Genomic DNA, 25,000 nt, shown 5'->3' with positions numbered 1-25,000 from the left:
AGAAACTGCAAGTAGTTTAGTTAAAATACTAACTAACGATGTTTCACTCTGAGGTTGAACACGTGGACACACATATTATATATATATAGATGCATACATATGAGTGTATGCATATATATATATATATATATATATATATATATATATATAGATAGATAGATAGATAGATAGATAGATCGATAGAGAGAGAAAGAGAGAGACAGGATAGAGAGAGACAGGCTGACAAACACACAAAAAATAGAGAGAGAGAGAGAGAGAGAGAGAGAGAAAGAGAAAACAGACAGACAGACAGACACGTTGGTAGACAAGCAGGCAGGCAGTCGGACAGAAAGATTGATGGAAAGAAAGAAAGAGCGAAATTATCTAGATAAAGAGATTAGATAGATAGATAGATAGATAGATAGATAGATAGATAGATAGGTAGATAAGTTTTTTTTATTAGCAACACAAGGCCGAACACAGAGGAGACAAAATAAAATGTTGAGCTTTTCTTTTTGTAAATAGGAAAAAAAGGAGAAAAATAAAATTCCGACTAAAAGGGATCGTGAAAAAAAAAACATGATTAAAAGGGATCGTGCATCACAGAAAATAGATAGATAGATAGCTAAGTATATAGGTAGGGAGATAAATTCATTCAGTTGATAAACATAAATAAATTTCAGAATAAAATCGTTTTGATTTATTGTCAGGTGACTTTTGGCCAACTTGTATATGCATGTAGATGAGTGTTTTTACATGTGTATGCAAATAACTAAGACAAAAGACTAGCAGTTTCTAAGTGACTTTTAATCGGTTGTATTCATCTCAAATGACTGAAAGACAAGGATTACTTCGACGGAATTCGTCCTGAGAAGCAGGACCGTCTTATTAGCATTATAGGCCATCGATCAAAGTTAATGCACTCGGTTTTATAGCATTAATTTGTTGAAAGCATAGATAAGAATTAAATCCCTAGATACATAGATAAGAATTAGATCTCTAGACCCGCAAGGTTGCTCAGCAACAGCCCATCGTTCTCATACTCTGAGACAACGCTACACAAAAAGTAGAAGGCCGGAACAAAATACCCCAATGCAATTTGTCTGACATTCTGTCTGTTGTTTCTTGTCTCTGGCCATCTTGTCTGTCTTCGTACGTTGTCATTTTAAAGGCGGCAAATATTTAAAATGGGTGACATGCATGTAGCACAGATGTTTGTCACTAAATATTTGATAGAGACGCGTTATAAAAGTGTAGTCGTGCTGCTAAATGGAATAGTGTGAGACCTGCACGTTGTTACTCAAGCGTAAAAATTTGCAATCAAATCTCCCAAACTAGGGACACATCCGACAATATAATCCCAGATGTTAAATTAATTAGATCGTTAAGGTGAGATTTTTTTTTTGATCATCCATCGCATCAATCAAGGTTGACATCTGGATAAACAAAAGAAGTATGATCGTTGAATGTGTTATTGTCCATCATAAACAGCGGTGAGGTGAGGAAGAATGCTACCTTCAAAGGTAGAAATGGACAGAGAGTGAGAGAATGAGAGAGAGAGAGAGAAGGAAAGAGAAAGTGAGAGAGAGAGAGGGGGTGCTTTTATATGCATATTTTAAATAAATATATATACATATGCAATATAAAGGTGCAAATACATATAAAATAGAATTAGATATGCATATATATAGTCACATATATTTGTATGCATATGCACATAAGTATCTACTTATATATATATATATATATATATATATATATATATATATATATATATATATATATATATATATGAAACGAATAAATAGCGTCAACAGGAATGAGTGCCATAAATCCACATATACAAAGGATTTGCCTGTATAACGGTTTGACTGTATAACGGGATCCAGTTGATATATATAATCGCTGTCCCTGTAAGTAAAACTTTGACTCTGATGCTAAAATATCCAACTGGCTCATATATATAAATCAAAAAACATAAAGATGTACAAGCTTTTGACTGTTTTATAGATATTTCAAAATTATGATGCTATGATGCTAGGTGTTCCCATTATTCTGTCCAACCTCTGTATATGCATGGATATATATATATATATATATATATATATATATATATATATATATATATATATATATATATATATATATATATATATATATACATATATATGTATGAATACACACTTTCATTCATACTTGCGTACATACGTACGTACGTACGTACGTACATACATACATACATACATACATACATACATGCATACATACATACATACATACATGCATACATACATACATACATACATGCATGCATAATGCATACATACATACGTGCATGCATGCATACATACATACATACACACATACATACATACATACATACATACATACATGCACATATGAAGAGACACATAATGAACTAATATAAATTAACTGACGTTAATGAACATTATAATTCATTTTGTTATTTAAATTTCCATTTAGTTCCCAATGCTTGTGTTGGCACGGTTGGAATGGTAAACTAGGACCTGAGTCTATTGGTTTGGACACAATCCAAGTATTTTGGCTGGTTAATATTGGAGAGCGTTACAATGTTTTCACAGTCTCAACGAGTCACACATACATACATTTAAACATACATACATACATGCATACATACAAACATACATACATACATACAAACGTACATATATACACACATATTTATACATGTATATATATATATATATATATATATATATATATATACACACATATATATACATACATATATATACATATATATATATATATATATATATATATATATATATATATATATATATATATATATATATATATATATGTGTGTGTGTGTGTGTGTGTGTATAGTTGTGTCCATGCATGTATGTATGCGTATGTGATTATAGCTACACACGTATACATATTTACATATAAGTGCGTGTGTATGTGTGTGTGTGTTTGTGCGAGTGTACATAAACATGTATACCAACTCACGTGTATCTGTATGCCTATATACATATGCATACATGTATATACGAACACAAACGCGCGCGCACACACACACACACACACACGTTCACATAACCTGATTTTCCGGGTTCTTAAATTTCCTTTCATGATTACAAGTTCCAACTTCTCTAAGGATTAGTAAGTCATTCTTCAAAAACCAGAACGTTTAATCTTCGAGTCTAAAATGATTATCGTGAACAAATATTTTGATTTCAATTAATCAACTCCCATCATGTAACATGATCAAAACTTATTTCTTAATTAGATAAGAATATTATCCATTAAGCTTCTTTCATATTTTCATAACTTTCCCTACAAAAACAAATACAGCAGGATCAAAATTATTGCATGTGGTCTCATTTCGTATCAAGCTGGATTATATAGACAGCGTTTTGATGGCTTAATCTTCCAATGGTTTTATTTAGGGCAAGTCCACTTGGCTGAGATCAATCCTTGTTCAAACAATACTCAATTGACTTCAATGCTTTGATGGTCGATATATCGATTTGAACTCAGTTCTGTAATCGAGTGAAGAACGCTTTATTTTCGTCAATTTTACGCTCGTACAATTGTAAATTATACTGTGTAACCTAACCTATGTAATTATGCTATCATAATTATATAAACAAAATTATATAATATTAATCATAACATTGTAATTTTGAAGTTTTGATTACCATACTTGATGGCATATAAAACGATAGAAACCGCATTGGTTTTCCAAAAAGAAATGTCTCAAAAACAATCACATTGGTCTTATATGTGATGTTGAGCCTGTATTAGATATTTTAGTGAACTACAATCTATTTTTCATGCAATGCGCCGCTGAGGTTAGGATACAACTTATAAGTCTATCTGCCAAATGCCATCAAATACGGTATGCATTGAAAAAATACAGTTGATATTGTTATCCTGCACAGTCGTCAGTTATGTAAGGTTCTCTGTTACTACGTTCAATTATACCAACTCATGGCATCTGCCTATGAATGTATTATGTAAAACTTCCGATATCAGGATGAAGCATTTCGATATTATTCCTATCAGTTGCAGGTTTCTAGTCAGTAATTAAATAACTACCATATTTGCAGGCGTATAGGACATAGTTTTTTCAATTTATAAATGTATCGTAAATGGTCCTGCATCTAATGCGGTTGTATATGATGGACGGGAGACCGAGTGTTGTCGGCTAGGAAACCGGATGGGCATAAGTCTGCTAGGTACAATAATTGTTACTAATAACACAATATTGCTTTCAAATTTTGGTACAAGGCCAGCAATTTTAGGGGAGAGACAAGTCGATTACATAGACCGTACTGCTCAACTGGTACTTAATTTATCGATCACGAAAGGTAAAGCCGACCTTGTCGGAATTTGAACTCAGAACGTAAAGACAGACGAAATGCTGCTAAGTACTTTCCCGGGCGTGCTAACGGTTCAGCCAGTTTGCCAGCTAAACTAGTAATATATACTGATTTCAAATTTTGACACAGGGCCAGCAAGTTCGGTGAAGGGTGGGGTGGGGTGGGGGTGGACGAGTCGATTACATCGACTGGAATCCTCAACTGGTACTCATTTTATTGTCCCAGAAAATATTAAAGGCAAAGTCGATCTCTGAACGTATAATCGGATGAAATGTCGCTAAGCATTTTGTCCGCCGTGGTAACGATTCTGCCAGTTCGCCGCCTTAACTAATATTAAAAACAAACCAAAATGTCTTAGTCTGTGGGAAAGTCACATTATCCTCCAGATTTCGTTCTTTTTTTCTTAAACATATAGGCACAAAGCTCGTGTGTTTTTACTAATAATGCCATGTCCCGCGTGAACGTAAAGACTTTCGGTCATTTTAAAGTAGCTGATGTTGGTATCTAGTAAGGTACAGTCTAAGTTTTTCGTCTTTTTTTTCTTTGTCTTTATCACATTGTGATGTTTGGCGGCAGATTTAGATTGCTTATTGATCAGCTATCTCCTGTCCCTGGAAAGCAATTATAACACATGTGGACTCTGATATATATACCTCTCAAGTCCAGGAGAAGCTACACATCCTATTAATGTTGTTACTTTCCAAGGCGGTGAGATGGCAGAAACGTTAGCACGCCGGGCGAAATGCTTAGAGGTATTTCGTCTGTCTTTGGGTTCTGTTATGCTCTTTATTGTAATATTATCCTGATTTGCAAGAATGTGCTTCATAGATGCTCATTTAGAGTTCATTTGTAGTTGATCATTTCAAGTTCATTACACAGCACAGAATCAAACAGTACGTTTATAAAAACAAAAACAGGTTAATTACCCATAGACGTCATCTGTAGGAAAATCGACGGTTACGTATTTTTCATGAAAATCATTGGAAATCGAATAAGAAACAGGTCTGTGTTGAGGAAAGACAGCTCAATGTCAAATACCCCGTAAACCTTTTCGTCAAATATGGAAGACAATATCCGGACATACTTCTATATTATCAGACCTCTTCAGCGATGCGTAGATTTCACTGTAGATTCTGAGGTACGTTTAGTGAACCCCGAAGTATAATTACAGAATTGCTGTCCAAGTAGTTCTGGAAAATTAGTACATGCACAAAAAAGGGGGTGGGGAAAACAATTCAACAGCACATTGCGTTTAACTACTTGATAAACTTACAAGTTTATCCTAAAAAGGTTTGACAATTATTTTTATTTATCCTGAAGTTAATCTGCAGATCACCTGCTGCTAGTCTCATAGCTCTTCCTATACATCATTGATCAGTGAAACTAAGGTAGTTAACGTACAATCTGAACATTTGTTGGTGAGTTATACGTGGGAAGAAAGAGGTTCTACTTATTGGTGCCTAGGGAACGATGTTATCTTCTGGTCTCTGTATCGGTCTAGCATATAATCGCACAAACATTTCATTAAGTAATTTTAATGCTGCAATAGAATCCACTAATGTGATTGTTTACAAATTCCAGAAGCTCGAGTGTGTTCTTCCACTAGAAGAGCGTTCTTCGTTCTATAAACGCTGTCTATGCTGCACTTGCAAATTTGGAAATGTTGAATCTGAGAGAGAAAGAATGTCCACTTTGCGATTTAATATCCATATGCTTTGTACGTAGTTCAAACCATTTCCTGAATAATATAGTGCTATTGTCCTCAAACCAGTTCAAAAGCTTTTATGAATTAATGAAAGATAGCGGTCTCAATATGTGTGCGACCAATTAATGGAAATTATCATCTCTATCTAATAAAGGCTGTCTCCGGCCCTTGCAAATGGCAGCTAATATTTGATCTAACTTGAAAATATAATCTCAAGTCTTGATCTGCACTAGTGCACCGGTTTTTATATTACTGTGTTTATTGTTTTATATTTGTTTTTTTATTTTTTGGACCAACTGAAAAATTTTCGGCTACACATTAACCCTTATTTAAACCATCATTTAGTTTGCTAGTGTAGTCAGGTACACACAAATACCCACCGTTTCCTTCCGTCTTTAAACAATGACGAATTCTAATTTGCCATTGTTTATGTTTGAAGTGTTTCCAATAAGACTGTTATTAATCACAATACCACAACATGTTCGATGTGAGAAGATGAGAAGACCTGAACTGTTTAATTGGCATATAATTAGATATGTGGCCAGCTAAATTTCGTGTTTTGTCATGTTTCTGTCTTCCATATAATGGGAACATCTAGAGAGACATTTATTAGATTAATTTGTTGTACATACGAGGTGTGCACGAAAAGAAACAATACTTTAAAACAGCAAATTAACCACCAGGTTTAACTTACTGCCAGTGCATTGATATGACTGGGTATCTTGATACTCAGTCTAATAATAGCCACATCACATTATGTCAGTTGGTCATTGATCTATACGTAATAAAGTTAACGTATATTTAGTGAACTCGATGATTTGTTGCAAAATGAACATTAAATGAGTTGGTAAAATAACGTGTTTGTGTAAAAGTTTGTTTCAATTTAGGGAAAAAACCTCACTTTTATAGATACTTTTCTTATGCTGCATGAATCCTACGTGGAGGAATTTTCTAACCATACGCAATGAATTTCGTGAGAAGTACAAAGGCTTCAAATAGTGAAAAAAATCGACAGAACACGATTCTAAATCTGGATGAACCTTCCATAACTTTGGACGGTGATCCCATTGCGTAAGTGCATGTTGTGATCCATGAAAATCACCACCTGACAGTTTAGAAAGTCTCCAAGGAAATAGATATCTGGAAAACTTCGTATCGCAAGGTTTTAAAAGAAAATCTGAAGATATTTTATGATGTCACGAAATTTTTTGTCGCATCTGCTGACAAATGGAAAAATGTTAATCGAGTCACGGTCACTTAGGGGTCATTTTATCATTCGAATGCTCACGAAAACCATGAAAACTTTTTGAAAAGAATAAAAATGGGCAAGCGAACGTGAATGAGTGGTTATGGTTGTGAAGATTACTGACAGCGGAATGAATCCTAGTCACGGCGATAATTCACACCAGTGTGGTTCAAATGTGAAGGTAATGTTGATTGTCTTTTTTGAAAGGAAGGTGTCGTTCATAGCGACTTTATTCCATATAATCCTATTATCAATTAAGAGGTTTGCTCAGAAAACATGATATATTTGAGAGAGACTTTGAGAAGAGGTTTGAGGCAAAGGTATCCGAGTCTTCGATGATGCACAACGCCTATTCTTCTGTCTGAGTCAGTAAAAAATTCAGCAATGACCCCAAAAAGTTATGTCCCCAAATACCTTATGCATCCTGCATATATATATATATATATATATATATATATATATATATATGTATGTATGTGTGTGTGTGTGTGTGTGTGTGTGTGTGTGTGTGCGTGTGTATAAATTTACACATACCCATAAATTGATAGATAGATAGTGAGTTAGATGAATAAACAGATAGATAGATGAATAGATAGATAGGTAAATAGATAGATAGATAGATAGATAGATAGATAGATAAGATAGATAGATAGATATATACATACATACATACATACATACATACATACATACATACATACATACATATTAAGCCACTATTGCATTTAATATACTTATTGATAGCCAACGATCAACAACTAGGAAGTATCAATTTAAAACAGAGTCTGAATATATATGAAATAGTCATTCAGCAGCAATTTCATAAATGGATGATATTTAACAGTATATAGAAAGCGAAGCCGAAAATCAATATTCTGAAAGTCCTCACTGAAATTGCCAGAATATCGTTTACCATGCTACAGTGCAGTGCAAATAAGCCAATCAGTTTTTGTCAACGAACTATATGGTTTCTCCTGTATCTTGCTAACTTCTTAAAATTTTTTTGCAAAATACATACGCAGTCAGATTGTATATTCATACTGTATATTCATACACACTTATATATATATATATATATATATATATATATATATATATATATATATATATATGGACATGAATACATACATACATGCATGTACATGAATGCATACAATCATACACATCTATATGCATGCACACACATATATAATGATGGTGCGTGGCTTGTGATTAGGGTTTTAGGATCACGATCGTATGGGCGTGAGTTCAATACCCGGGCGTTCTTTTTGTTCTTCTAGAAGACAATTTATTTCACGTTACTCCAGTCCATTCATCTGGCAAAAATGAGCTGTACCCGTAATTCAAAGGGCCAACCTCGTCACATTCTATGTCATGCTGAATTTCCTATATATATATATATATATATATATATATATATATATATATATATAATATATATACACATAGAGAGAGAGAGAGAGAGAGAGGGAGAGAGAGAGAGATAGAGAGGGGGATAGATAGATAGATAGATAGATATTCATACATAGTCATATATATGTATATACGAGTTTGTGTGTTAGCACTGTTTTTTACATAATTGTAATTAGTTTCAAATATATATTAATGCATATACAAAAGCACGCATACACATACGCAAACTCACATTTATACACAAACACATACCCATATTTATGTAGATACGTACAGTAGACAATATGTATGAGTATGTGCATGTGTATTTATCTATGTGTATGTGTATATTGTGGAGGCGCAATGGCCCAGTGGTTAGGGCAGCGGACTCGCGGCCATAGGGTCGCAGTTTCGATTCCCAGACCGGACGTTGTGAGTGTTTATTGAGCGAAAACACATAAAGCTCCACGAGGCTCCGGCAAGGGACGGTGGCGAACCCTGCTGTACTCTTTCACCACAACTTTCTCTCACTCTTACTTCCTGTTTCTGTTGAGCTTGTAATTCAAAGGGTGAGTCTTGTCACACTGTGTCACGCTGAATATCCCCGAGAACTACGTTAAGTGTACACGTGTCTGTGGAGTGCTCAGCCACTTGCACGTTAATTTAACGAGCAGGTCGTTCCGTTGATCGGATCAACTGGAACCCTCGACGTCGTAAGCGACGGAGTGCCAACATATGTGTATATTGTATACTAAATATCTCCCCTTATATGTGTGTATGCGCGTGTGTATGTTCATGTGCTTGTGTGCATGTATTACAATATAACAAAAATTAATGCATTATTTTAAAATCTTATTATCAAGGACTCAGGACACAAATAATACCACTGTCAGTTTCAAAATCATTTCTGCAAAGCTATTTCTTAGGGCTTCCTTTTGCATGATTTTAATGTTGGGATCAGCACTGGTACTGCAAATGCATTGTTGGATCTTGTTTGTAGTAAGAGGAAAGTTTCAACTGCCATATTTTCCTGAGTCCGGTGTAATATTCTCGGGGCACTCTATATTTATTCACAGTGCCTTCATATGATACATTTTCGTCTATGCCTAGGTACTTGTAACATACCTCCATGCCTATATCAGCTGAAAATGTTGTTATTAATTCCAGTTGTTTTCTTGGCATTGTTAATACTTTTAGCATAAATCTTCAGATTGTCTATAAAGAAATTATGAGTTACATTGATATTTCAAGCAGTTGAAGATCCTAGCATGTAACCATTTGTTTTCTGCAGTAGGAACGATAATGCATTCAATGCAAATATGAAAAGAATTACGGAAAGTGTATCTCCCTGGAATATTCCCTTTGAAATGTCTATACTATCAGAAACAGTTATTCTCTTCTCAGTTATAAGGGTAAAAATTGTTGTCCATGTACACGTATGTATGTATGTATTTATGTATGTATGTATGTATATATGTGCTCAAAATCATGTTCTATCATGTGTGTGTGTGCTTTCTATGTATGTACGTATGTGTGAATGTATGTATGTATGCTAATACTTATACGTGTATGAATTTATTCAGGAAGGTAGATAGTTGTGAATATATACATATATAAACATACATATTAACATACATAACATACAAACATAACATACAAAAAAAAAATACGTATATAAGATTTAACCACCCTTGGACTTATTGAAGCGTTGTATTGCAATTTCCACAGTCACCATTGAAATAATATAGTTTAATTGCGCGCCTAATTGAAGTTGTTTTACATATACCTTAACCAATAGCCGTATTTCAGAACTTGCCAAGCGAAAAGCTATATTTCTCAAACGAATAACAATAGGAATACACTCATTCAACCTGATTACAAACGAATATAGGAACCTTAGCTTTCATCTCATAACGTATTTCTGTTCATTATTTGAATTTTCTATTCTAAATTTTAGTTCTAATTTGTGATAAACGACGTCCAGGAACTTATGTGTTTGAATAGAGAAATGTAATATAAGAGAAGACAGTGTGTCACGAAGCATCTATAATGCACTTATAATTATTTTCCTATTGCTATATACAAATGGGTTATGCGAGCATCACTAAGCGCTGTCTCCTCTCTCTCAAGTCACTTACAATATAGGTATGCAACAGAAACATCGATTAACTTGGTATAACTTTCTAAAGACATCTCAACGCTTCTAAAAGCAAACTTCGTTTGTTTATTTACGTTTGTCGTAATTTGAATTTAACATATGAGAGCGTCTCATAAAGCGAGATTTATATATCTTAATTTGCAGAGGAACTTTTAGTGGGCAGTTTAGCTTAATCGGTCAAAGCATCGTGACGTGTAACCACGGGCATGTGAGTTCGTGTCCACAGCTAGCCACCTACATTTTCTCTGCAAAATAGGGGTAGTTTATCCTGTTCAGGCTATATTATTAGCATTATTCTGCAATAGAGAATTTTAAATCACTTCTTTAACTTTCTGTTTTCTCCAAAGAAGAGCAGCATTCGATGACCTTCTTTTATTGTTGGCTGAAGATGTGTTAGTGGCCGAAATTCATTGAAGACATTCAGTGCAGAATAGAAACAATATTTAACTGTCTACCAAAAGAGAGAATTTTTTTCTAAAAATAATAGCACAAGGGTTACGCATTATTGAGAATGCTACACTCTATTACATCCTGTGCTAGTGAAAAATTTAAACGAATCCGTTAAACTGACGGGGCAACTATTGTAGAAACGCCAAATGATATGTAAACTACTAACGTTTTTGTCCATAACTTCATACAAAATCGACTTAACATTTTCGCAAAAATTGCCCCAAACAGCTCGGAGAATTATAGAAGCAAAATTGTTTCGGAATCTGCCAACGATATTTGGACCGTAATAGGAAAACAATCTTGGAAAAACAATCAATCTCCCGTGGCAAAAAAAGAAATAATTATAAGAAGAAAAGAAAAGTTGATAGATATGACAGGTTAGCTTGGGAAGTTAAGCAGTTGCAGTCGATGAAAAAGGTAGCAGTAGTACCAATAATTGTCAGAGCACTGGAAACAGTGAGTAAAAATCTCGAAGTACGTGGAACAAATAGGGGCTTCAGTAAGGGTGGTGCACTTGCAGAAAACAGCACTGCTTGGAACCACTCGAATACTCCGGAAGGTGCTCGAAAAAAATAGAGGTGTTACCTTAGTTCACTGGTAGTGAACAGCTGACACGGTAGTACATCTCCAGCGTTAGAAGCTGTGCAAAGGCAATAATAATAATAATAATAATAATAATAATAATAATAATAATAATAATAATAATAATAATAATAATAATAATAATAATAAGTCAGTATGAGACACAGAGACAATATCAAAGTACCGGGACCTAACCATTCAGCTACAGAAATTACGAAATGTGCGGGTAAAATGTATCCCAGTAGTTATAAGGAACTGTCCCTACAGGTTTGAGAAGATAGAGAGAGGAAATTGGCATAAAACCCGGTGTTATAGGGGAGAGGTAGGATATTAAGGGCTCTTGGTATCTAAGGTTACTTGTTGTAGCCCAATGTTAGGATTTTGTTCTTTTCAAACAATTTAATCTAATGATCTTAATAATAATAATTGCGTTGCAGATTATTACTGACACATATTTTTGAAATACTTGAAGTACAATACAAATGTTCACTGATTCTAAAATTATCATCAGAATTTGGTAAGGAAAATTCCTGTTTTGTTCCCGTGAACAGAATCATACATATTTTATTAGAAACACCTGATATCTGTGCAATTGTACATTCTAAAATTCTTCATTGTTTGAAGAAGGAACAGCAGAGATTGTGATATATTAGATTACACCACCAAGCCAAATATTGATTCGACCTCAGGTTAATGAACAGCCAATTTGTCTTGAAAGTCCGATAAAAAGAAACTCCACCAGAGAGTAATTAATAATAAATATGTACTGTTATCTAACCTCGAGGGTCTAATTTTACAGTGGGACTAAATATATGGAGATGTGTTTCCTTATGTATATTTATGGGTATCCTCCACACACTGCGTTGGTAATATACTGATAAATTAATAATAGGAACGGAACAAACGTGACCAGTAGAAATTATATTCATTAGCAGGAAGAAATATTAGTTAATGAGAGAGAGAGAGATAGATAGACAGAGATAAATAGATAGAGAGAGATAAATAGATAGAGAGAGAGCAATACAGACTCCGAGAAACTGAATAGCAATACATATTTCATAAACTAAGTGGGCGAAAGAAAGATATATATCCTGCTTGTAACAACCTATAAAAGCCAATTAAGAACGCCTCTACGTAGTCTTTTGCCCACCTAGAAATAGCGACCAAGTCCTTCCTGCACCAAATACTCCACACAAGTGACTTAAAAATTGAAAGAATTCACAAGTTAAGGTGTAGATGTGTGGTTAAGAAGTTCACTTTGCAACCAAATGGTTTCATGTTCACTCCTGTGTCATTTATCATAATAATACTTTTATCATAACTTTTAATCTTTTTAATAAAAAATGAGTAATGTACGTGTTTTATTTTTTTCTCAGCTGTATACCTACTTTTGCACCTACCTGCATATATAACACATGGAAATATGTGTATATAAATGTGCATGTTGTTATGTTTATCGTCCCCGCCACTGGTGTAGTTTTTTTTTTCAGGCTTCCTGTAACGTAGCAGTTCAGTAAATGACAATGACTGAAAAAATTTCAGCCTTTACATAAAAAAAAAAAAAAAAAAAATTACTCGGGTAGATTTGTGTGTGTGTGTGTGTGTGTGTGCATATATATACACACTCACACATGCATGAACAAGACACGTAATAGTACGTGCATAAACATATTTACTAGTTTATATATGTATGTATGTGTGTGTATATATATATATATATATATATATATATATATACACACACACATATATATATATATATATATATATATATGGAAAGAGAGAGAGAGAGAGAGAGAGAGAGAGAGAGAGAGAGAGAGTGATCAAAACAGTTTGATTCGGATTCTTCGGTACTCTGAGTTTCAAGCGTGTGGCTAGTCTTCGGTCATTGGAGTCCGAATGAGAGTTCGGTTGAGGAGAGTCAATGTTTACTACTGAATGTCAGGCGAATTTTTAACTCATTGTTGAAAGACGAACGTAATGCCGCTAAGCATTGCGGCCGGCGTGCTAACGATTCTGCCAGCTCGCCGCCTTACGTATTATCATGAGTCTAGGACATTTACCCCACCCCATGGACTATAAGACCACCCCCCAAGAACAATTACCCCTGAGCACAATGAATGATGATTTAAAACTTCTTGATATGTTGGAGAGGAGGTAATTAACCAAGTGGGGTAATTGTCCTAGAAGGTAGTTTTCGTTGGGGGAATTGTCCTATGAGGGTAATTGTCCTAGGAGGGTAATTTTCCTAGGAGGGTAAATGTCCTAGGAGGAAAATTGTTATGATTCAATTATCACAGTCTGGTAAAATATAGCTACCCAGGTTTTTCTGGGCGAAATAATAATTTATTTCACCATTTTTCCTACTGGTAAAAACAAAGCAGCTTACTAACAGTATTCAATGCTATTGACGTTTGATTGAGCACGCGCATCTAGAAAAAAGATAAAAAGAATCGCTGGGGAAGTAATTAACGTCATAATAAATATAAGCAGTGTATTACGGACATGAAAAATTACATAAACCTACATCAGAATTCTTTATGATGTGTCCGGTAGTTTATCTTTAATTTCCGCTGGGATGTATTTTGCACACTGCGGACATGAAGAAAAATTCTCGCTCCTAATATTTACACAGTCACAGAAGGTTCTTAAGTTTCTGAAAAGAGACAATTTTCAATACATATACGAGTAGGTACCCAAAAGAAACCGGAATTTTGCAATATTATTTTATTCACTTAGTTTTTCATGTTTACACTTTTATCGCCTCCGAAGTATTCTCGTGTTTACCACTTTTCGAAGCAGAGCTGGAACTCTTGCAAAGTGATGCCTTTTAACGCCTCCGTCGTTTTTTTCTTCACCTCTTCCATATCTGCAAATTCCATAGCACCAGCTTTCATCACCAATAATCACTTTCGAAAAAAATTTTCGGATTGACTTACAACTGTTCTTCCAATTCCCGACACGCATTCTGTGGTGACTAATTTTGATCTTCCGTGAGCAAGCAAGGCACAAATTTTGCTGCACCTTTTTTCATTCGTAATTCCTCGCTCAAAATTCGTTGGCTCCAGGACATACCAGACATATCAACATTTTCGTCAGTTGTTCGGTGACGGTCCTCCGAGATCAGTTCATGATGTTTTCATTCGTTTGGGAGGACGACGGTCGTCCTGAACAAGGTTGGTCTCGAAGCAACAAGCGACCATTCCAAAAGCGTGGAAAGTACTCGTAAACTTGTGTTTTTCTCATGGCAGCGTCTTTGTAAGCTTTTTGAAGCATAACTGTTTCGGCTGCCGTTTCCCCCAGCAGAAAACAGAATTTCACAGAAGCACGCTGTTCCTTTGCTTCAGCCATCGCAAAACTTAACGAACAGGGAAGAAGCACTGCAAAACAGTGACACACAACGTGGCAGTACGACCCCAACGGAACGATGCCGGTCGGCAGACTGATGCCTGAGAGTCGCATCAAGTGGCTTCTATCGGCGTAAGATCCAACTACAACAAGTTTGTCCCACATAGAACGTTTCCTGTTACTTTTGGGTACTCCCGCGTATGCGTACATACGTACATGCATGCATACATGCGTGCTTATATGTATATATATATGCACATACATTTCTTTTAGTAAGGTTTCCGCATTTTTTATTTAGCAAACTCACGAGGCAATGGTATGAACACTAGTGCTCCCAAGTGCAAAGCACTGGAACTGAACCTGGAATTATGAGTTTATGGATAGAAAGTCTTAATATATATAAACATATATATATATGTGTGTGTGTGTGTGTGTGTGTGTGTGTGTGTGTGTGTGTGTGTGTGTGCGTGTGCGTGTGCGTGTGTATATACACGCGCGCGCGCACATATACACATACATATGTATGTTTTCACCCTCAAACATTTACTATGTATTCCTGAGGCTATATTTTTTCTAATCTACATCTTTGAATTTCTGAGAGGAAAAAAAAAAAACAAGTATATAGAAACAGAAAACATGATTAGTTTCCGGATGTATTGCGTTTCTGAATGTAATTCTGTTGGTGAATAATTCCATGAGCACCGGAATATGTAATCTATGTAGAACTGGCAGGTAATAAAAGAAATTTTAAAACGAAGCATCAATACAGTCGGGATAACTTTGAAATGCTCTGTTAGAGGTATTAGCGCACAAAAAATATATACATATATAATATATAAATATCTTTTTCAATTGAATGTTGCGTAACAATTCTTTCATTGCATTCTAATACAGATCGAATTAAATTGCAGGTATCTGTTGCTTTGATTTGCAGTGTATTGAAATTCTACTGAAAAGATAAGAAAAAATATTCTCTATATGGGGTGTGATATCGTAAGAGAGTTACAGTCGAATATTTTCTATTTGATTTCTGCTGCACAAATTGCAGAAGTGTAAAGACGTTGATTTGTTGCTATATAAATAAATAAATGGAATCCTTGAACATAGAGAAGAGCTGCAGGTCAACTAAACCTTTGTCTTGTAATTGAATCGATCTCTGTAGATGTCTTAATAAAAGATAGTAAAGAGCTAATGTCAAACCGTAAATAACTCGTAGTAGCACTTTACTTGAAATATATTCGGGGTTTTAAAGAAATTACACTGAAGAATACGTTTTCATTACCTTGTGTGTGGGTCCCATGGTAGTTTAAGTATAGAGGAGCACTTGTTTATTACACAATATTTCTCTGTTCGAGTGGTGAACTTACCTTTGGCTTTGTAATCTATTTAAAACTAGATTACATGGACCTGAGAGGATTTAGCTGGATGGAAATCACAACCATGATTTAAAGAAACGAGCGCCGTCTAAAAATAAGAGAATATTGCAAATTACTTTGCAAGTAGAAATTTGATGAGGCCGATTTTGCCATAAAAATAACGGCTACATGTTAGAACACGTGATCAGGAGCTTCATTTGAGGTGCCAGCTCGCTTGAAGAGATCGTGTTTCGTTTCTACTGTCTGAAATTGTCTCATATGAGGATATTTTCCCGTTTGTTGATGAGGGTGTCATATAACAGTTTGTAGTACTAAACAAGCTGTCCCCAGGATGTTGTGTCAATATTCATGTTTCTGTCTTACTTTCAGACTAACCTTGCAACATTTTTGGAGGCCACTGACCGCTTCGCTGTTTCAAACACGGTAAAATGAAGTCTCTTTGCTATGCGCATTTTATTTGAGCTGCATGACTGGTTCGAGTTTCTTTTTCCCTTTTGTTCTTTTTACAACTGAATATATATTAATTGAATTTTGGTCTATTGCAGTATTTCGACATCTAGAGCTTTGTCTTGCCACCTAATGTAGCAGTCTGCAGAGTTTTACGGTACGAAAATAATTCATCCGTCTTGTGTTTGCTGTACTTATTTTATCGACCTCCAAAGGATGAAAGACAAAGTCAACCTCGGCGGAATTTCAACACAGGAAAACATGAAATCCCTCTAAGCACTTTGCCCAGCGTGCTAACGTTTCTTATTTCTTTATTGCCCACAAGGGGCTAAATATAGAAGGGACAAACAAGGACAGTCGAAGGGATTAAGTCGATTACATCGACCCAGTGCGTAACTGGTACATAATTTATCGACCCCCAAAGGATGAAATGCAAAGTCGACCTCGTCGGAATTTGAAGTCAAAACGTAGCGGCAGACGAAATACCACTAAGCATTTCGCCTGGCGTGCTAACGTTTCTTATTTCTTTATTGCCCGCAAGGGGCTAAATATAGAGGGGACAAACAAGGAAATGCAACGAGATTTAGTCGATTACATCGACCCCAGTGCGTAACCGGTACTTAATTTATCGATCCCGAAATGATGAAAGGTGAAGTCCTCCTCAGCCGAATTTGAACTCAGAACGTAGCAGCAGACGAAATACCGCTACGAATTTCGCCCGGCGTGCTAACATTTCTGCCAGCTCTCCACATTAGACGATATACACTTTAACAAACTTGTCTGTAGACAACACTCCTCTAATAAGTTCATTTATGTATGGTAATTAATAAGGTAGAGCACTGGAAAATATTATCAGCTAATTGAACAAACATCTAATTAAAATTGTTCTAAGTTTCTAAAGAACAATCATGTAAAACTAAATTGAAGACTATATATGAAAATTACTTGAAGATACTTAATTAAATGGTACAGATTTGGATTTAGACTTAAGTATTTAATAAAAACAATTAATTACATTTTGCACTCCTATGTTGAATTCAGCTTTTATTGAACATTTATGAAACCTACGCTTTCTTTTCGAATGTAAATCATCGTAGTAACTATTTTGTATGTATGCTTTTTAAAAAGGCGGCTCTTGGTCTAAAAAGTAAAGAAATTAATATGACTAAATTGATATAAAAATAACAAGAGCACTCAGAGAGCGCAAACCTCCACCAAGGCAACGTCGACGTCCTCTCAACAATTAGCCAGAGATGATTTTTTAATATGAGAATATCTGAAATAAATCCGACGACGTTCACAAATGAGAATATTAAAAATTGACCCGACAGCTCTCAAAAATTAAGTAAAAAACAGGGAAAATAATACAGAATCCTTGCCCGGTACAGGATGGATCCCAAAATCTAAGCGGTTCGTGCCAGTCACGAGGCCAAACATTCCTGAAAGTTTTATCCGAGTCCATCGAGCGGCTCATTAGATATCTTGTCTACGGACTAACAAACACGACTGAAAACAATACCTAAGGCGGAGGTAAATATAAGCGTTTTGATGCTAGGTGCAGGCGTAGCTGTGCGGATAGGCTTACTTTCTAATCACATGGTTTTGTGTTCAGTCCTACTGCGTGGCATCCTGGGCAAGTATCTTCTATTATAGCTCTACCAAAGCCTTCTGAATAGATGTGGTAGACAGAAACTAAAAGAAGCCCACGGTATGTATATATGTGTATGTGTGTGTGTGTGTGTACATGTGTGTTCGTGTCCCAGCACAGCCGCAATCCAATGATTGAAAAAAGTAGAAGATAAAAAGACAAACGATAAGATTAATTGTATTTTTATAAGACATTTTGGCGTAGTAAGATGATGCTCGTTTTGTACTCATAGCATCCCCGTTTCAATTTCGCTACATCGCACTTGAGCATGTGTTGTTTTGAGCATGTGTCGGTAAAATTGCTTAGCGACATTTCTTCCACTTCTTTTCGTTCTAAGTTCAAGCTCCACCTTGGTCGAATTTGTCTTTCATTCTTTCGGGGGTCGATGAAATAAGTATTAGTCGAGCGCTGGGATCGGTCGATATATTCGACTAATCCCCTCTCCAAAATTTCAGACCTCGTGCCAAGACGAGAAAGAATTATTATAGGAGAGCTGGCAGAATTGTTAGAGCACTGGACAACAAGCTTAGCAGTATTTATTCCTCTTTACGTTCCGAGTTCAATTTCCAACTGTCAACTTTGTCTTCTATCTTTCCAGAGTCGATAAAATAAAGTACCCGTCAGGTACCGAGTGACTAGCACCACCAATCAAAATGGTTAGTCTTATACAAAAATTTGGAACCATTATTACGAGAAATTAGTTCGAAAACTCGTTGTTGTCTCGTAGTTAAGCTCTGTAACGCACCATAGTTATGAGTTATTATTTAACTGGATGATTGTCAGATTGACTAATAGCCTTTCAATAAGATTTTGTAGATAACTTGTCTGCTAAGCCTATTAGCTAACAATTACAATAACAAGGTTTATAAGACACAGCAGTAATGTTGCTCAATATTAAAAATATTGTATGTCATATCACATTACAAAATGTCATCAAGCAGCTTATGACACTGTTGGCTCACAGACACACCAGGAGACGAGACCAATCTCACCTGCTATTATCACATCTAACATTTCTATTTGAATTAGAAGCACTTCAATATCTAAGATACCTGCAACTACTGGAAGGATGATGTGAATCTAAAAGCAGTGCTACCCGTTTCTTCTCATATTTCAGGTGACTCAACACCTTTAGTGGTTCTTCAGCACCAATGGTAGTGAAACTTTATGGCCTGAAATTTGAATTTCTTTAATATTTATGTCAGCACTCCGGACAAAATGCTTAGTACCATTTCGTCCGTCTTTGCGTTCTGAGTTCAAATTCTTTGTCTTTCGTACTTCCAGATTCTATAAAATAAGTACCAGTTGTGCACTGGGTTTGATGTAATCGACTTACTCCCCCACCTAAAATTGCTGGCCTCGTGCCAAAATCTGAAGCCTATTTGTTATTAGAGTGTTACTGATATGTATTCAGGAATTTTAGTTTCTAATTGCTTATTATTATAATAACATTTATGAAGGCGGCGAGCTGGCAGAATAGTTAGCACCCGGGCGAAATACTTAGCGGCATTTCGTCTGCCGTTACGTTCTGAGTTCAAATTCCGCCGAGGTCAACTTTGCCTTTCATCCTTTCGGGGTCGATAAATTAAGTACCAGTTACGCACTGGGGTCGATGTAATCCATTTAATCCCTTTGTCTGTTCTCGTTTGTCCCCTCTATATTTAGCCCTTTGTGGGCAATAAAGAAATAAGAATCGTTAGCACGCCGAGCGAAACGCTTAGAGGTATTTCGTTCTGCCGCTATGTTCTGAGTTCAAATACCGCTGAGGTCGACTTACCTTTCACCCTTTCGGGATCGATTAAATAAGTACCGACTACGCAATGGGGTCGATGTAATAGACTTAGTCCCTTCCCCCAAATTTGAGGCCTTTCTCTTCAAGCAGAAAGGATTATAATGGCATTTGTCTCTTCTTTCTTCTGGTGACAAATTGGCTGAATCGTTAGCACGCCGGTCAAAATGCTTAACAGCATTTCGCCTGTCGCTACGTTCTGAGTTCGAGTTCCGCCGAGGTCGACTTAGCTTTTCAATTGGTAAATAAGTACTAATTGAGCACTGAGATTCGATGTAATGGACTTACTCCTCACCACCCGAAATAGCTGTCCTTGTGCCAGAATTTGAAACCTTTATAATAACTTCTTTTTTTCATAACATGATATTGCTCGAAGATTTTCTTTTTACAAAGTCCAGAGCGTTTCACCTAAATAATCTGGAGTGTACTCCTCACACGGATATGCGTTCGCCGTCATCACTGTTTTACACGAACAACAGGTGAGAGCGTCATCTCTATATATATATTAATGTCTCACAATAGTGATTTCAAATTTTAACACAAGACTAGCGATTTCGTGTAGAGGTCTTAGTCAATAGGATCGACCTAACTATTTCATTCGTCCTTTAATTAATCGATCCCGGAGGAATGAAACGCAAAGTTGTCTCCGGTGAAATTTTATTTCAGAGCATAAAGAACCAGAACGAACGCAGCTAAGATTTTTTGCCGACGTTCTGACGATTCTGATAGGTCACTCCTTTCTAGCATGATAACTTAAAATGCTAGAAATAGCAGTCATATCTATCTCAAATTACACCTTATTGTCCTAACAAGCACAACACCTGATAATGTAGATAGGAAAAAATGTATTTGGTAAAAAACAAAATGGCCTCGGGTGGATGTCTTATGTTCCATTTTTAATTCTTGAAATCTTTCTATAGTTCTCTATCTCTCTTTGTCTCTCTGAAGGGTTCAATCGAGCAAATGGACTCTAGTACTTACTTTTTAAAGTCTGGTACTTATTCCATTGGTCTGTATTTCTGGATTGCTAAATCACGAGGAGGTAAGCAAACCAGCACTGGTTGTCAAGTGGTGATGGAGGACACAAGTACAAACACACTCATACTGATCCAAATACTTGCAACAGAGTGGACGACGCTAAAAGCACCGTGGTTTCCGGATGATGGCGAATAAACAACTGCATAAATCTACCATCGAAGTACTCAACACTGCAACACACCGAGCCGTAGAGCCCATGCCACCACATCAGCTAGCTAGTTTCATGTCAAACCGTCCAACCCATGCCAGCATGGAGAGCGGATGGTAAACGTTGATGATAATGATGATGATGAGGAGGAGGAGGAGCATTATGATGATGATAATGATGCCGATGAAATATATATATATATATATATATATATATATATATATATATATACACACACACATATATACGTCGGGCTTGCACACAGTTTCCGTCTACTAAGTTTACTCACAAAGCATCGGTAGGCACGTGGCTAGGTAGGCACTTGCCCACGGTGACACTAAACCCGAAATTATGCGGTGGCAAAGTGAGCTTCTCAACCACACAGCCATGCCTCGCATGTCCGTGCATGTTGAATATTTTCACGTCTTTTTCCCAACTGATTTGCAGAATGCCTATTAGTTTTGATATAAAAGTTCAGTTCATATATATATATCAAAAGGATGTGTTATAATACCATTTCGCAACCATACCAACAATCCAATAATACTATTCTACATATACAAAAGCAGCCATACCAACAATCCAACATCTCTCCATCATCAGCTGCCCCACAGATATCATTATGGTTTCGACACCTGGGCAGTACTATTCTATCCGGCAGTGCCAACAGCACTAAAATAAGAGTTGATTGGGAAGAGACAAAGCAAAAAACCACAACTTTCAAGCACATTTACCCTTTGTACAACCGTATTGATAAATAACTTCAATAAGTAAATTACCACCACTCCTATATATATATATGTATGTATGTATGTATGTATGTATGTATACAGCAACAAAACGAAAAGCCTTAGTGATTGCGATTAGACATGAAATACAAAAACTAAGTAGAGATGATATTGTAGGTGTCGAATCAGTGAACTATAAATGTTCTTTTCTGTTTTTACTGATTTTCAAAGAAATGCTCAAATCTAGAGGACAGCTGACTTCTGCAAAAGTTCATAACAGTTTTGTAGAATTTAGCAGCGTACATTGATTTAGTAACATCATACCACATAGGAAGATATAATCTTGACAGCTTTGAAGAAGCTAGTAATCACACGTGTAATGTCGTCCATAGATATTTGACATAAAAAATATTTTGGTCTCATCCTGGTGGAGAGTGTGGGCTGAACGTCATGGTGTATTTTCTTCAGTAGATATATCATCTGATGGGATGTCACGATTCGGAGCCTAAGTGATGCTACACTTCCTGACAAATGTTGATATCATTCTCAAATGCCTGAGATATAAATACAGATGCATACTACAGGGTTGATAGTCATTGCTTCTTTCAATAGTGTGTATCCTTATCTGTACAAGCGCTTGTTTGTGTATCTGTGTGTCTGTGGTGGGGGTGGGGGTATATGTGTACTACCACTCTCTAAGTCACCACTATCCACACAGCCCTTGCCAGAGCACGTTCCGTGGACCGTGCCTCTGCTCTCTCCCTCTCTCTCCACACCCACCCCGCTGTCGTCCGTCCCCGTTTCCCCTCACCAACCACCCCACCACCCTGCTCCTCCAACGCACCATTCTCCGAGCCTTTCAGCGACTCCAGTCCGGCTCCTCTACCTCGTACATCTTCCCAAACCAATCCTTACTGCCTTCAAACGAGACCTAACCCCACCTCCCAAACTGGCTCATTTTCCTGCTCCCCCTCCCCCACGCTTCCGCATTTGCCACTAACTTTCCAACATCACCATCCTCAGAGGCACCTATCATCGTTCCTAGCACATCACCAACTCCTTTACCTGCACTTCTAGCAACGTCATTTACTGTATCTCCCTCTTTTTCTGCCCTTCTCTGTATATCGGTCAAACGGGGCGTCGCATGGCTGATCGGTTTGCGGTGCACCTCCGAGATCAGACTCGGCAATGACACCCCAGTCTCGCGCCATATTTTCGCTCTACCGGTCATACACTACAACACCTGTCTGTGTTCGGATTGTCTTTGCACAGGGACCATCCGGAATCCCGCCTTCACCGTGAATAGGAATTAATCTTCTCTCTTCGCTCCTTTGCGCCACATGGGCACAAATCCCCTCTTCTCTTCTCTTCATCTGACACCTACTTCCTCTCTTCTCCTCTCTTCCTCTGACACCAACTAACTCTCTTCATTCCTAACCCCCTCCACTCACCAAAAGCATTTTCTTCACCACCTTCTGCCTATCTGCAAGCATACAATCATTATAACAACTTGCTCGAAAGTGGTGAGTTGGCAGTATCGTTAGCTAGAAGTGCAGGTAAAGGAGTCAGTGATATGCTAGGAACGATGATAGGTGCCTGTGAGGATGGTGGTGTTGGAAAGGTAGGGGCAAAAGTGGAAGCGTGATCGGGAGCAGGGGAACGAGCCAAGTTGGGAGGTGGGGTTAGGGAAGAAACTGTGAACCATGAGGTTACGCAGGTTGTAGGTTCGTTTGAAGGCAGTAACGGTTGGTTGGGGAAGATGTACGAGGTGGCGGAGTCGGACTGGAGTCGCCGAAAGGCTCGGAGAATGGCACGTTGGAGGGTTAGTGTGGTGGGGTGGTTGGTGTGGAGAAACGGGAGACGGACGACAGCGGGGTGGATAGAGAGAGAGAGAGAGAGAGAGAGAGAGAGAGAGCAGAGGCACGATCCACAGAACGTTTTTACGTTCCAAGATCAAATGCGACCGGTGTCAACTTTGCCTTTCATTCTTTCGAGATCGATAAAATAAGTACCAGTTAAGTACTGGAGTTAATGTAATCGACTTAGTTCTTCTCTGGACTTGCTGGACTTGTGTCAAAATTTGAAACCATTGTTAGATCTTGTTCAAACTGTTTAAAATAAATCGCTACACTGCCTATACATTCATTGTTGAATTCATTACTCATTACTCATTCCTCAGAACTTTCGTCTACTCCTCACTTGTTCTATGCTTAAATAAACCTTTCTACTATAAGCTCAAGGGTTGAAATTTTGAGGGAAGCGGTTAGTCGTATACATCAACTCCAGTGCTCGACGGGTACATGTTTCATCGACACCGAAACGGTGAAAGGCAGGTTCGAACTCGGCGTAATTTGAACTCAGAATGTAAAACAGACGAGATGCTGCTAAGCATTTTATCCGGCGTCCTATCGATTCTGCCAGCTCACCACCTTGCCGTGCCTAAATGATAAACTACGGAACGGCCACCGTTCGAACTTTCTTAAGAGTCATGTACGTTTGGGGTTTACTTGTTTACGGGTAAAATTAATTTAAGTGCCGCTGTTTTTGAATTTTAGCCTGAATCCATTTAAATTGTACGGGTTTTCTCTCTCTC

At 36.9% G+C, this 25,000-nt stretch overlaps 1 long non-coding RNA gene across 1 annotated transcript; it reads left to right on the top strand.

Moving 5' to 3' along the window:
- Nucleotides 1-15,861: 15,861 nt before the first annotated feature.
- On the top strand, nt 15,862-17,452 carry LOC128248860 (uncharacterized). Its single transcript, XR_008264985.2, has 2 exons — nt 15,862-17,032; nt 17,155-17,452. It is a non-coding gene; the product is annotated as an uncharacterized LOC128248860 (long non-coding RNA).
- Nucleotides 17,453-25,000: the final 7,548 nt, after the last annotated feature.

Source organism: Octopus bimaculoides, chromosome 10 (genome assembly GCF_046866305.1).
Source record: "Octopus bimaculoides isolate indiv1 chromosome 10, ASM4686630v1, whole genome shotgun sequence".
Lineage (NCBI taxonomy): Eukaryota > Metazoa > Mollusca > Cephalopoda > Octopoda > Octopodidae > Octopus > Octopus bimaculoides.
This window is presented reverse-complemented; position numbering and strand designations above follow the sequence as displayed.